Consider the following 13,823-nt stretch of genomic DNA (forward strand, 5'->3'; position numbering starts at 1 on the left):
CTTCTGCAGTTACACAGCTGCTGAAATACCAATTTGTTGCTGCTGCTGCTTTTTTTTAATATTTTTTTAAATGCCATAGGATGCACAACAATTTTCAATTGTATCAAAAATTGAAGTCATCAGACCTTTTCTCTACGGTAAGTCTCAAAACATAAGATGTCCTCCTTAGAGAGCAGCCTAAATCCCTAACAGGTTTTGGTTTGGTGTTTTGTTCCACCCCTGCCACCCCCTTTAATTCCATAGTATTTTACTGGATTACTGGATCCTTACATGTAAATACATTCATTTCTGCATTTCATGGAGGAAATAATCATTGAAAACATATTTCTTTCGATACTCAGATTAAAATGGTATAGAAACAACTTTGCACTTGTCCTACAGACTAAATAGCCTATACTTAATATTTTTGATGCACAGACTACAGAAACATATAGTATAGAGACTTCATTGATATGTACTCAACATGGTCGCGTTGTTTAAGAGTGACGAAGGCCAAGGTGAATTTACTCAGGTTCTCTCAGAGAAGCACCAGTAAAATCTTTACAATGCATCGACAACAAGTATTCAGTTTGTACTACATATTATGCAGAAAGAAATTCACAAATATTTAAAAGATTTTTTTTAAAGGCACTGGAATATATTTTTTTGTTGTTCCTCCTGTAGATAGAGGTGCTATATTTCTCTGAGTTGAATGGTGCAAGGCTCAAAGGAAACAATAAAAACCTACAAAAATCTTAAAAACTTTTGTGTACCAACAGTGTCAAAAGTTCTTAGGCCTGTTACCATAGCCCCTTTTCAATGCTAATAATAAGAATTGCATTATCTTTGGCATAGAATTCCAATTTTTCAAATTAAGACCTCCCAGGGTCTTCAAATATAAGAGAAAAGCATCTTTCGCTGCTTAATACAAGTCATTTGATTTTTGGAATACGTTGTATACTATTTTAAAACACTGTGTTCTTGAAAATACCTTTGCTTCTTGTTACAATATTCCCGCTTTAGCAAACTACCAGGCCTCAACCTATTGCACTGTAGCTATTTCTAACTGCTCAGAAAGAGACAGAAAGCAATGAAAATCTGGTGCATAAAATGTACTATTTGTAACTAAAGAGATATTGTTTAATTACTAGAAATATAAGGGAATTATGATTAAATTAGGACATTCTTCAGGGTGGGAATACTGTATCACAGAGGAGATCACGTTTTTACATCATAATAAATCAGGATCTATTCTGTCATTTTGAATTAAAATTGATAGTCTCTTTATTAACTCCTATATCTGTCATAGCTCTGAGAGTTATTGCTGGTGCATCAATGCAGAAGTTTTATTAAACGTGAAAGTGTGTGAATATTATAAATCTGATTTTGATTTCTGAAACATAATTAACCCATTCCCCTGCTAAAAAATTTATCAGAGAACTGCATGTAGAGAAAAGAGATTATACTGATGCAAAAACACAATCTTCTTTTATATCCTATCAACATACACAGCAGTTCTGTTTCAACATGTTTCAGTCAGCAACAAACTCCTCTCTAAATTTTTTTGCATAAAATTCCTTTAAAAATCTGCAGTATTCTTAAATGGGAGGGAGGGGACTTTCCACAAGACGATGCACAACTTCTTCCTTGCAAAATCAAAAAGGAAAGGTAAACCACTATTATTCCATGTCTGACTTCATTAGTCCAATTCTTTTCTGTTTCTTAAGTGATCAGTCCTGGTCTACTGATGAGAAAGGGTTTTACTGCATAATTATTTGCTTTTGCCTACATCCTTGGGCTCAATTTCTCCATTATCACATTAGCGTAGGTTAAGATTTGCATTGCAGAAGAGATAATGCAATGAACATCGAGAAATCTGGATGGTTAATGACTTCTCCTTAATATGCAGGCTATTCTTTACATTAATGTAACTCTTTAGCGACAAACACTGATATTTCACTTCGTAAAAGCATGCCAAGATGTAAGATGATTTAAGTCCAATATACGAACACAAATCCTTCTTGCTGTTAAGTATGCAACTTTTTAATGTCTTGCCCATTTTCACACTGGTAGCTCAGTAGTGCAGTAAGATCGGCTGCAGGCAACCAGCATTTGCAATCACCCCAGATATCTTTCCAACTGCGACAAATGTGTCTAAGCATCCTCAAAAAGGGCTGTAGGTTCCTCTTATTAAAATATTCCAGTATCTCATGGATCTGATGCTTTGGATCATTTGATTAACAAATGACATAATAGAATATTAGTTGAACAAACTCCACAACAGGCTTATGCCTTTTCTGTCTAGCATTTGAAGAAAAATACCCACAACAAAACTAGCAACACTACTGGCCATCTTTCATTTTCAAATGTTAACTGCACATAGAGTTTTTTTTAAATGGACACAGATTATCCCTAACATCAAAAGACCCTTCACTATGATTTTAATAGCTATAGTGTAAAACATCAGCTGCTGGAGATAGAGAATCTCAGCCTACCACTCTAAATTCAGCACAGATTCCCACCTTTTCAGCAGGACTCATTGTGTAAAAAAGTAGCAGACAAATCTATTTTGAGAAACCAGTTTCAGTCTCCGCAAGGAGCAAAGAACACACAGCATTTTCTGAAAAAATTTGTTCCTTTAAAGCACTTATTGGACATATGAGGTGAAAGCAAACGTTCACCAAACATCTTTGACATTTTTGCCCTTAGATCTATAAAGACTCAGTACCATGAAATTACTTCCTCAGTCACAACCCCAACTAAACTCCTTGCACTAAAAGTGCAAGGAACAGCTTAGGGCCTGATGAATCTTCAGTATAGAGATGAAGCTAATATTTTTGTCAATTAACTCCACTGAAGTTTTCCCTACTGGCCTTATCAGAGTTCAAGCCTAATAAAGGTATTCCCCAAAAAGACTCCTAAAACAAAAAGTGCGTATCTACACTTGTTCAACCTCCAGCCTGGGTACAGATAGGTTAACAGCTCTGCTCACAGAGAGAGGGATGCCCTCTGCCAACACTTTAGCAGCTAATTTGGTCCAATTTCTAGTGAAAGCAATTGTCTATTGGCAGGATTTTACATAGCAATATATATAGGACTTCGCAAAGATATGCAGAGTACCATATGGAAACCTGCAAAGCTCAGTCCTGCTAGATTGCTAGCTTCCATCTCAAAGCTCAGCAACATAAATAAGACAGTGTAGGAAGCCTGCTGTCATTGCTATTGCCTATTGTTCTTGAATAAAGAGGTATCATTAGATTTCCAATAGCATAAACTTTACATCTTTTATGAGGTAGAACACAAATAAAAAAAGACACACCTCTCCTGTCTCAGCAAAGTGGAATTACTCAAAGATTGCATAGTATTATGATAGGATTGTTTTCTCCTGAGATTTTTATTTATTTATTTATTTTTAAATTCATCTGACCTACAGCACAGTGTCTTCAAAGTTCTCCATTTCTGTTTGGAATATCGCCCATCCTAAACCGTACTTGCCCTGTAACCTGGCATATGCCCTAAAGTTAAGGAGTCAGAAAGAGTATTTAATCCAAAATAAAGCATTCTCAGTCATCTTTTTCTGGACAAATTGTACAATGTCTGGCTTTAGCATGACTCACACACAAACCACTCCGCAGTGTGTGTGTTACTGTTGCTGCTAAGACAATTACATAGCTACAATACCTTGGATGAGACTGTGCTAAGGACAGGAAAGAGATCTCTTCTCTACTGTTACACACTAGTAACACACTGGTCAATGGCCCAAAGAGCCCTCTATACAAAGAAATGTCTTTTTTTTTTTTTTTTAAACACAGTAGATTAGAAATTAAAATGTTCCCGTGCTATAGGATCACTGTCTTCACGGTGGAGAGATACTGACTAAATAACCCTTACCTCTCTCATGCAGATTATTTGATTCTGAGCATTTCCTGCTCCAAGTGTCAGCTTTTAATACTGCAAAACAAGTTGTTTCTTTCAGACTCCACTATAGCGCAGGAAATTGAACTGATTTGAGAGATTAAGCCATTAAAAGTCGAATGGAAAGATCTGTGTAATGTCAAATACTGATATAAATGGCATAATTTATACAGCCGAGGCAAAAATTATCTAAGGGAGACCAGTCACCAGCTAGATAGCAAAAACTTTAATGAATCAGTTACTGTTATTAATGCTAATGGTGGATCATGAAGGACATTGTCACATACAATGTCTGTGTTTTGCCCACATACCATGGTAAGAAAAAAAACCCACAACACCCCAGTAACTTTTTTTTTTTTTTAAATCCTCTATTTCAATTTATACTTCACTCTATCTGTCCAAACACTGGTTCTACAGCGTCTTTAAAATGGTTTTCAAAGCTGATAGTTTCCCACTAGTTTAATAGAATTCATCATCAGAAACCATTATAAACTCTTCTGATAACAGTCGTGCTGAGAGAGAAACGGGACAAGTTTTGAACTTAGGGAGAAGTGGAGAAAGGGGAACTGAAGGTGAACTTCAGTCTTGTCACTTGTCGTTGAAGTTTATATACAGCAATTCGTAGTAACGTGGCTGCATTAGTGTTGTTCTGTGAGTTATGTGGAGAGTTCAAGGTTTCTTTCCATAAAGTTTCTGCATGCCTACCTAAAGGAAAGTTTAATTTTATATTGAAGGACAAACAATATCAGCTGTTTAATTTAAAACCTTCACATTTCCCTCAACTTCCAACCTATAGCTTCACAAGTAATGAAATAAAGAGATGAATGGCAGCTTAATTAAAAGAGAATTTAGGATGGAGTAGATAAAATCTCTGCACGTGGAAATAAGGGAGACTGTTTGAACCTAAATCACCTGAGCACTGTAAATCCACATGGTTTTTGTGTTACAAAACTTCGCTGAAAATTCTCATCTGAGGTACTGCTGCCCTCACTTTCCACAAGTAAAATTAGGAAGTCACAACTGTCTTACATAAAGATGATATAAATAATAATCATTAACAAATAAATGCCAATGTACAATGTAGCAATAAGCTTGCCAAATGTGGAAGCTCAAACTTGTGTGTTTTGTTTGAAAAGGAGGGATATCTGAGAAATACTTCAGAGCTGAATTGCAAAGTCATCACATACAAGAAAAGCAACAGATTCTTCTTTTACATCCAATGCCCAAGCTGAGAAGAACCCCCACACACTCTAGGGCATACCCACAGCTGCAGTAAAACAATATCTCTAGGTGGCACTGAAACAAATCTAACATATTTTTTATTTTTCCCCAATGAGGCCTTTGAATACTCACAACTCATCCCTCTGTATCCATCATTAAGAGGCTTCCTACCAGTGCTCTATGCAGCATTCACGGCACCAAATATGCATCTACCATTTAATTCCCAAAGTTTTCAGTGACTTCTGCAAGGGAGGCAGGAGTGTGCAGGGCTTTCCTGAGTCTAGAGCTCTTTTGAAAGAACTGTCAGTCAGCTGAGGAAACAGAACTGGTATAAGCGAACGCCAAGAGGACTCTGCCTGACAAAGGATCCCTCCCTGACTGGGAAGGAAGCACGTCCTCATCTGCACAAAGAGTTTCTAAACCCATACAAACAATCAATATCTGTCTTAACTTTTTGAGAGTCCACGTGTCTGTCTTTTTCTTTCCCAGTTTCTGAGTGTCCAAGGAAAGCGCTGAGATCTGCAGACAGCAAAGTGAAGATCATGGGGGCTATAGAGAAAGCAGTAGTTCCCACACATGCAAGTCTCCTCTGCCCCCAGACTGGCAGAACAGTCCAGCAAATCTCGCACTCCGCTCAGGATTTAGTGGAAAACAAACTGCTTCAGAGTGAGCAACAACTCCTCTTTTCAATTGGTGACATTTGTTAGTATGGTTACAACAAGGGCTGCATTTGGTTTTAAATTGCTAAGATTTTTCTTTCGAAAAAACAGCACTGTAATGTTTACCAAGAGCTGCAAAAAATATAACTCAAATTTTAAATGAAAGTCAACTTTGTAGATTTCTTCAGTATTTTCCTCATATAACAATTAAAATAAACCAGAAAGCTGCTTGCGTCTTTAAGCAAACTGCTGCGGGGGAGGAAGGGAAGAGGAAGTCATGTAAACACTCTTTAAATGTTAATTCCAGAGTTTAATTGTAGCTCACTGCAAGCCTATTAAACCCTGACTAAGTGCACCTGACAGACTGACAACAGCATAATGTTAATGCATGCCAGGGAAGAGCAGTAATTAGCTTCTTTAAAAGGGTGAGATTTGGGGAAAACTGCTAACAGAACAAAAGAAAATGGGGGGAGGGAGAAGGAAAGGAAGGAGAACTTTTTTCCCCAGTTATACCTTTTTACCTCTCCTGTAAATCTCTCTGCAGAGCTCAGGAGACTATCAGGACTGTGCTATGAAAACTTTTGAAATGGCAAAAAAAATCCCAAGACCACTGAGGAGGAGACAAGGGCTGCTTAGTTTTTAGCTCTTTATTTTCTATGTGAACAAACGAAGGCAACACGGAAAGTGATGTTAGAAAAGGACTTGGAAAAAAAGGTGATTTGCTAGTCTGATATTTCTGCCAACTCCATAGAACTGGAAACTTATTTAGTGTATAATCTTACACTGTGTAGTCTTTCTTTCCTGCACACATCAACAGAAAGAACTCCTCCAAGCAGAATGGGAGGGAAGCAGAAATGGTTCATGTCAATCAATAAATATCTCATAGTACATCATCTCTTCTCTCTGAATAGCTGCATTGCATTTCATTGGACGTCCAAGTTGAAAGCCAACATTGTGCTTTATGGTACAAGCTGATTTGTTTAGTTCTAAACAAAGATCCGATCCCTTCTCCTAGATAATGCTCCAGAGGCTTAGAGTACCAAAAACTTTGGGGGGTTAAGTTTCAAAGCCATACTGAAATATGTCATGTTTACCTGTACATTACATCCAGCCTACCGTAACACCAAAAACATGGCAAATTTCTGAAGGAGTCTGAGCTAATCTTGTTAGCTTAAATTCTGAGGTTTAGTTAAAATTTTCACTCTATCTTTTAATTCCAAAGTATGAACAGAGAATTTCATGTTATATATCTGTTATTTCTTTCAGACTGGCCATTGCAGCATCATCCTTAATGGATATACTCTCAGGCTGTTTAACAATAACTAACAAATAACAATCCCACAAAAACCCACACCACTTCCGAGATTCCAAATACAATAAGACCTCTTGGTGCTAAGACTGTTTAAGGCCACAGCCATTCTTTCTCAAAGCAGTATGGCAGTGGTCTAACAAAGGCATCATCCTATTTTGACCTAAAGCGGCAACAGAAATCTGTGGCAGTGAGGGAACTCCATAAAGTTAACAAACTGAGACTATACTTAGAAAATGAGACCAATGAGAACATCACTTCTCTTCCACTTACATTTAATTAAGACCCAGGAGTAAATTTATGAAAGCAGATCTACTATTCTTAAACCACAGTGGACTGATTTCAAACTGTATTTTCTATTGTCATACATCTGCTTCCTTATTTGGCTACCTCTGTGGCATAAGCTTAAACAATAGCTAAAACTAAAGAAATTAAACTTCATGAATATTCCTACTTTTATTAAGCTTGTTCCTAATTCCTGCACATATCAAAGTAAACTGCCTACAGTACTGTGGTTTTTCAAGTTATTGGTCTTACAGACCATTGCTGGTTCCCAGGCCCTGAGGTTCAGAAGCAAAATGACGGCAATTAGCTCCTGCTTCTTTGGAAGAGCATTTTGTGCACCTGGTGGGAGACCTGTCTCTTAAATGTCCGCCCCAGGAAAGGGGGAAAGTCCAAGAATTAAAGTGCTGCAGTAGCAATAACTGCGCAAGCTGTTCCATTGGCTCCGTGCTTGCTCTTTGTTAGAAATGACCTTGCAAAGGTAAAGGCAGCAGGAGAACCCAAAGAAATAAAAAAAAAAAAATAATAGGAAAACAATTAAAGAGCAAGATCATGTTCTAGGAGAGGGAATCCTGAAGGTTCATGAAAGAGTGTGTCTGTTTTTTCCGTTTCCCACTCTATCTTATTTGTTTACTATAGGGTACAAAGTTCGACATCAAAATATCAGTTTCTTAATTTCTGATTTCTTGTATCGGTGGATAATAAATTTGGAGTTTCATGTGACATGTACTGCATATTAAAAGACACTGGGTTTTTTTGTGGATCCACATACCTCTCACTTATGGTAGCAGTAAAGCATGGCTGTAAGCAGGAACCTAGAGGACTTCAGCTGCCTTTTGTTGTTATACAGAAATTTCCTCTAGGACTGATCCTTTTACTGTTGGACTCAGTTTGTGTCTTTAATGACGCACTGAAAATTGGAAGCATTTGTTCACAGCTGCCTCTGTCCCTGAGTCTGGATCCCTTCCATCATCTTGGATTCCTTGCAGGGGGCTGTGGTAATTCATTTGATTACGCCAACTTCCTCACTGTGTTACCATGTGTCCATGTTAGAGCAGTTGCTCTGCAGGCCTGTGGCTTCTCTCTCACCTTTTCCAGTTATCATTTCAGCCATGTAGCAAATTGGCATGTAGGTGAGAGATTTAGCATTGTGAGAATCTTACGCTGCCAGGTACTCTTTGATGTACCTCACTTTCCTAACAAATGTGTGTGCAACTGCCCTTGGGGAACTGAAATGAGCAGACTTGGAACAAGCAGAGAAATTTCAAGTGGGGTGGCAAGGCTGCCCGCTGCTCCTTTTGTTCCTTGCTATTATTCCTCGGCATTATTACCGTAATCCTCACCAGATAGCAGCATTCAGTGCCCCATCCAAAGAGCCAGTAACCAGCTTCTACTTGTCACAGCTAGAGGGTCTCGTCAGCAGGGGCACCTAATACATCCAAATAGTATCTTCGCAGTAAATTACAGATCACCACAGCAGACACGTCCATCCTGCTAGATTTGTGAACACAACTCCTGATCAAATCAGCTGACTTTCACCCACCATGTGCCATACTCTCACTCAAATCACCAAGCTGAGAAGTCTCACAATCTCTCATTTTCTATTTTATTTTCCCACAACACCTGGGAGGACAACCAGGGAAATCTAGCCAAATTACTAGAACTGTATAGGAATAGCACTGAGGAGTACTGCAATTCTCCAAAACATGTCTAAGGACAACACGTTATAGTTTTCTGAGTGTGAAAAAACTTAGGAGGCTTCATCTTTTCTCTTCCTGTTGAAGAATTCTCCCATTTCCCCCTTCAATTAAGCTAACTTCTAGCCTTAATTTTGCAATGAGACAAATCTCTTGCCAGGGTTTCTAATATACACCACATATTTATTCAACATTGTACTTTGAAGACCAGGGAAGAATACTTAAAAAAAGAAAAAAAAGATACCAATCAGAAAGTGAAGGTTATTATTCTTTTTAAGCATGAGCTTTAGTTTCTGATATGGCAAAGTATGATATTCTCCAGAGACAAGAGATGGGATGGTTGATGAACACATATTCAGTTTTGGGGAATAAGTCTTCTAGAATGCTTTAATGAGCTCTGACTTCCTTTTAATATCTCTGTAATGCTCTGGTGCAATTTGCAGACAGTACTGTATCAGTAAGAGTTGTGAACATCAGTCAGAGCTGAGAAATGTTAGCGACAGAGCCACAGGCATTAGTGGGCAGAAAAAGACAGCATGAGCTTCAATTTAGAAAACAGCACATAAAAAACACCTAGAGAGATAGAAGTCAACATGTGGCTGGCTATTCACTAAGTGGAAGAAATCTAGGAAATACTAACAAAAGACAAGTGTGGACAATAGATACTTCCACGTTGCAGCAATACCAGTAAACAACATGGGCTTAGCCCAGTTGCAGACTAAAATCCATGAAGACAACGCATCATGGAGTGCAGAAATGGTAATTACTTGACCTTTGGACAGTTTTTAGTGTGAGCACACTATAAAGAATGAATTCAGTGCGGGACATAATGTTAGCTGTAAGACTGACAAATTGCAGTGAGTTAAGAAAAGACCAGCGGAACAGATTAGAGCATGAAAGAACTGATTTATGATGGAAAATTTATATAATTACTTATTTATTAACCTGGCTAGCTGAAAACGGAGACAGGATGAGAAGATATAACAGCCTGAAAATACCTGAAAGGGTATTAACAATGAAAATATAAGATGAATTACACGTGCCTATGTCTGCAATATGCTGGTGTGTAGGATTGAATTCTAGTACAAGTTTTAAATACTGAGCCCTAGACCGTTACTCAATGGGGCAATAAGAGCAACGCTTTGAAATGAATGCTCTTACAAGGAAGAACAACATGATTCTTGGTGTATGGGAAGTTTAAAACTAATCTGGAGAAAATTCTGGCAACAAGGCATCCTACAGTGGCACCGACTTAATTAGTAGAGCTTTGCTAATTGGTAGTGCACTGTGGAGACCATGCTGTGATATGCCCATTACTACATTACAAAATGGTTCCACAGATCATATGGGACAGGCATTCACTTAAGTATAACTGGTGACAGTAGCCTTAATGTGCAGTGATGATTCCAGAGTCAGGGAAGTGCTCAGAACAATAAATCAATTTGCCTGCTCAGAGAGGAGTATAATAAACATTGCTGAAATTACACCAGTTAAACTATTACTTGCTCTAACCTACAGTTCTACAAACTTTAACTTAAGCTATAAGCTGACATTATTCTGAAACGTGAAGAAAACCCCTTGCAATTTGCTCTATACAACAGAGTAACCCAATGAGCCACATGACTCCTGTAGTGGCAGAGTCCTGGTTCTAACCAGCACAAACTTAAACAACTATGAGCGAGGGAAAGAAGACTGCGAGATGGCGAGGTGAAAGAAGGGAAGGAAAAAATCCATATGATGTCTAGAGAAAATATTTCAGGATTACAGTCTTTTAATTTCTTTTGTTTCACCCTCCAGTGAGCACCTACACTTGCTTTGCTGAGGCTGACTGTATTTCCTGGTATCATATTTCATCAATTACTTACATAAAAAATATGACGCTATACCTACTTCAGCTATGTAAATAAAAAATTTTTGCTGTTAACAAGATCAGGTGTTGGGGCCTTAATTCAACTACTTGTGAAATCTCACTGAAATTCTTGTCCCTTTCCATTTAGAGGTTTGTATCAGTCTAATCACAGTATTTTTTTGCATGTTTCGCAGCTTCAAATGTACCTATTCGTATCCTATTCATACAGGGTGTAGGTGGGGAAGTACTGCTGTTATTCACTATTTATGAGTAGTAAAACAAAGCCACAGACAGACCCAAAGATTACATGGACTGCTCTGGCAGGGGGGTGAGCCAGGTTCTGTTACTTTCAGGACAATGACCCAACCCAAGGGACACGGCCAGTGAGCAAAGATTCCGGAAGGGAAGCAAAGGAAGCCCTCCTTCCTGAAACTCATGCCATTTTGGTTCCCATCTCGTTCCTTAAACATTGTCTTACATCTTCAGTCCTCCTCTGAGTTATTTTACTCTCCCTCATCTCCTTTGCTTCCAAATTCCCAAAACTCGACACCATCTCTACGGTCTGGGGTGGGGTAGAGGGTTAGCCCCTTCCTGCTCAAATTTAATTCTGTTGAAACTGCAGAGCAAACTTCCGTAAGGGGACTTTAATCATGTCCAAACATGATAAGTTTCTGCATAACCATATGCAAATAGGACCTCAACATTTTCCTGTTTCCAAAAGATGAAACGTCAGATCAGAGTGTCTGATTAGCCCACCTGTAGATGAGAGAAAGCAGCTGTGTACACAGTGTCATCTGAAACCCCTGTGACAAGGATATTACTTACAACAGATTATTCAGTGTTGTCCATATAGCTATTGACCCCAGCAAACAGTGCAAATATAGTACAACTACATATTTCTAACTCCTGTGTTAAGTCTTTAATCAACTGACAGCAAAGCTAGGAAAGGTAACTATTCCATGAAACCTTCATCAGACATGTAATTAAATGTACCAAAGCTGCTCAATTTAAACGTTTCTGATATTACACTCCAATATTTCAGATTTTCAGTCATGCTCACGTTTAGTAGATTTCCGTGATAATCAGATATACATTGTCAAAGTATAAAACATATCACATTGACTTTCTAAGCTTCAGATGAGAATCCACTGCATTTACACATGTATCTTGGAGAGAATATTCTAAAAGCATTTGGTTTATTGAAAAATCTATCCAAGGCAGATAACATTTGCCTAAGATTTACAAAAATTTCTGTGAGACTTAAATGCAGAATCTGAGAAAAATCAATGAGTGCTGACGTTATCTTCAGAAAGAGGAGAGATTTCTTTTTCTGATAAGAGTTATTAAAAACCTTACACTACTCCAAGAATTCTCATAATGTTAGCAATTGCAAGTAACAAGCCCTCTTAATGAGGTATAAAGCACTTCTGATTATCTTGCTCATCATATACGGGATAAATAATGTCCCAGGTTGTAATTTCCATTTTTTAAAGGCTCCCCACAGACATATTCCTTGGCCATCTGTTCTCTGGACCCAATGTAAATGGATGTCTGCACCATGCCCTACCTGCTGGGGTGAGACAGACAGCTATCCTTGGCTTCATAGCACTGTGCTTGCCTCCCAAGAGAGGCATTTTTCAAGGAATTAATGACTGAGAAGAACTATCACAGAGAGCTTTAAAATCCTTAATAATATAGAGAAAGTGAGTGGGAAATGAATATTTACTATTTCCCATCATACAAGATACGTAGGCAAATCCGTGTTGTTATGAGGCAGCTGGCTGAAACAAGGAGAAGAAAGTACAAAACAAGAATATTTTTAAGCTCCCTATTCAGATAGCACCAAGACCCTACGTATAAATTGATCCAAAATGGAAAGAGAGAAATTAATGTGAAACACGTCCAACAGTACCCATAAAAACAATGATTCACATGCAGCCTCTGATTTGAGATGTCCCAAAATTATTTCCCAGAAGTGAGAAAGATATACCAAAGGCAGGTTTTTCTATATATGTAATATTTCTTACCTTCACAGGTTGCTATCTCAAGAAGGATACGGAGCCATGAGAACTTTTAATCAAAACCAGTATCTCAGTTCTTCTGGTTTTGGGGTTTTGGTTTCTGGGTTGGGTTTTTTTGTTTGTTTGTTTTTCTTTTTTTCAAAATTCTATACTTCAAAGTGAAATATATTGATTTGGAAATACTTGGTTTAAAGAAAAACTTCACTATCACTGCTCTACCTCTGAAAAAACATCACCTCTATCCTCGGAGTTAAAATTTTTTACTCTACAAATACAAACCTACCAATTAACAAACAGAATCACTGTATCCAGTCTATTTTTGAGCAGCTTTACTAATAGTATTTCACTGATGTCCTCCCTTTGCAAGCATAACAGCAATGAGCTATTAACTTAGTCACACAGGCCCACATTGACTACGTCTTCCACACCAGAATTCATATCTGAATCCAATTCAGAACTACATTATTATTTCCAGACCTTCTCTACCTCTTGTTGCTTCCTCTTAGATTTGACCATATCTACCTAGTTCTACTTTGATGCACCATCTTTTTCCTTTCCTGTCCGCCCTCTGAACCCTTTTCATGTTTAAGAATTTGGCTGAATATCTTGAAATCATCCATTTCCCAAGTTCAGTCATCTCCTCCCCTTATGCTTTCAGCCTACTGTTCCTCTGGTTTAAAGAAATTTGGTCAGTAGACACCTCAATCTACTGAGGATAAGAAGTCCAAAGAATATTAATTCAACAGAAAAGATCACCATATAAATCTAGTTGTCACTGGATTAAAAAATACCTGACAAGGAAAAAAAAAGAGCTGAAAAATACCTTATCTTTTTTGGTGATACACAAATGAATCCAAAGGATACCTACTGTAATTTATGAATTTGAATTAT

The sequence above is a fragment of the Larus michahellis genome, chromosome 6 (genome assembly GCF_964199755.1).
Source record: "Larus michahellis chromosome 6, bLarMic1.1, whole genome shotgun sequence".
Taxonomy (NCBI): domain Eukaryota; kingdom Metazoa; phylum Chordata; class Aves; order Charadriiformes; family Laridae; genus Larus; species Larus michahellis.